Here is a 1,943-nt window from a genome sequence, read left to right as displayed (position 1 = left end):
ATTTTCCTCTATGGGGAAGATTATGAATTCGCTGGTAGCAAGCCTGTGATGATTTACACACAGTGGTCTATACTAGTTGGCATAGAAAGGGGAATATATTGGCCGAAGACTTGCAAGCATTTTAGATGAATTGTAGGATTTATAGCCCATGAATTCTCAAATCCCTAATCCCATCTTGAATATAACATAGATGCTTACTATGAGATTGTAATGCATGTGTTCATGTGTGTAGAAAGGCCCTTAAGCGAATAGGAAAAATTGGTGAATATTGAAACCTAATTGTGTATTCTCATCACTAGAGGGTTGTTAACTCATAGGCTCGCCCTATAAGTGTATGATTTATTTATCGCTACAAACTTCAAACAAGGAGAGAAATAAGGATGGAACCAAAGTGGAGCACATGTTTCACAACCTATCCATAACCTGTGAATTGAAATGAAATGATTCCAATAAGCATAATTTATAACAAGGAAATTGGAGATTGAAATAGAATGATTCCAATCTGCCTAATAAACAAGAAGGAAATTGTAATTGGACGAGAAATACAAAAATGTGTAAATTTAATTGAAAAAAAGAAAGATAAAAAAACACATAAAATGATGGGTTGAAATAAACCCTGACTAAGAATATTGGCTCAACCTCATATCTAAACCTTACATCTAAATTTTCTCCATAACATAGTAAAGAATCTGCCAGCCTTATTCTGAAATAAACCAGCCCTATCCACGTAATTATAAATATTAAAAACTATAATAGAGAAAATTACTTATGCTGATTATTTGTAACTATGTTCGAGGATCTTGTGTAGAACATTTCTCGAGAGTTGAATCAACACTCTAATCCGCTTGTGAAAGGTACATTTGCGTTGAATGATCAGATCGAATAATTTACTGCACTTTCTCGGCGTTTTCTGATTTTCTCGAGTTGATTACATGCACCTGGAACGGCAAAAAGAGATAAAATACAACGGCAGGCTGCAGACGCAATTTCTTAATTGCTCTTTTACGAGGAAAATCCTCAGAGTTAAAGAAAGGGTGCTATGATGTAGTCTGTCATCACTTCAATCTAACACACTGTCTCCAACCGAAGCCACTAGAAATATTGCAAAGCGCCTTTATTGCAACCTGGACCGCATAGCGCAGTGGATTAGCGCGTTTGACTTCGGATCAAAAGGTCGTGGGTTCGACTCCCACTGTGGTCGACTTTGTGATTCTAGTAGGTTAAAAACTGCTTGTTGTGAGACTTTTCAGAGAAAAAAAACATCATAGTTTATATTAGGAGAATATAAAGTTCAGTATATATATAAAATCTGGGAAAAACAAAAACTGAAGAGCTGTTCAGTCCATTTTACCCAATGGCCACTGCTTGTTGTGAGACTTTTCAGAGAAAAAAAAACATCATAGTTTATATTAGGAGAATATAAAGTTCAGTATATATATAAAATCTGGGAAAAACAAAAACTGAAGAGCTGTTCAGTCCATTTTACCCAATGGCCAGATACTGGAAAAGAGGTCCAGTCGGAACATAGAACTTACAATAACAGATTTTAAAAATTGAAAGACACTGTAACTTAAAAGAAAAAGCACAGAGATACCATCAAAATCAGCAGTAATCCAGGCTGAGAAAAAAAATCACATGAAAGGAGGTCAACATAGAACTTACAATAACAGATTTTAAAAATTGAAAGACACTGTAACTTAAAAGAAAAAGCACAGAGATACCATCAAAATCAGCAGTAATCCAGGCTGAGAAAAAAAATCACATGAAAGGAGGTCAGCAGCCCAGAACATCAAGTACCATCAAAATCAGCAGTAATCCAGGCTGAGAAAAAAAATCACATGAAAGGAGGACAGCAGCCCAGAACATCAAGTCAGTTCGAGAGTTCCGTAACCAGGAGCAGAATAGAGTCCAGGGGATCCCTGGATTCTTGAAAGATTCGGGCG

General features: G+C 36.1%; 1 non-coding gene across 1 annotated transcript; it reads left to right on the top strand.

The window, feature by feature from the left end:
* The first annotated feature begins 1,127 nt into the window (after positions 1-1,127).
* TRNAR-UCG (transfer RNA arginine (anticodon UCG)) lies at positions 1,128-1,201 on the top strand. Its single transcript has one exon. It is a non-coding gene; the product is annotated as a tRNA-Arg (tRNA).
* Positions 1,202-1,943: the final 742 nt, after the last annotated feature.

Source organism: Pinus tabuliformis, chromosome 6, assembly GCF_031772625.1.
Source record: "Pinus tabuliformis cultivar Carrire ecotype Pingquan chromosome 6, CPIR1, whole genome shotgun sequence".
NCBI lineage: Eukaryota > Viridiplantae > Streptophyta > Pinopsida > Pinales > Pinaceae > Pinus > Pinus tabuliformis.
The sequence above is the reverse complement of the archived record's forward strand: the minus strand, read 5'-3'. Positions and strand labels throughout refer to the sequence as shown.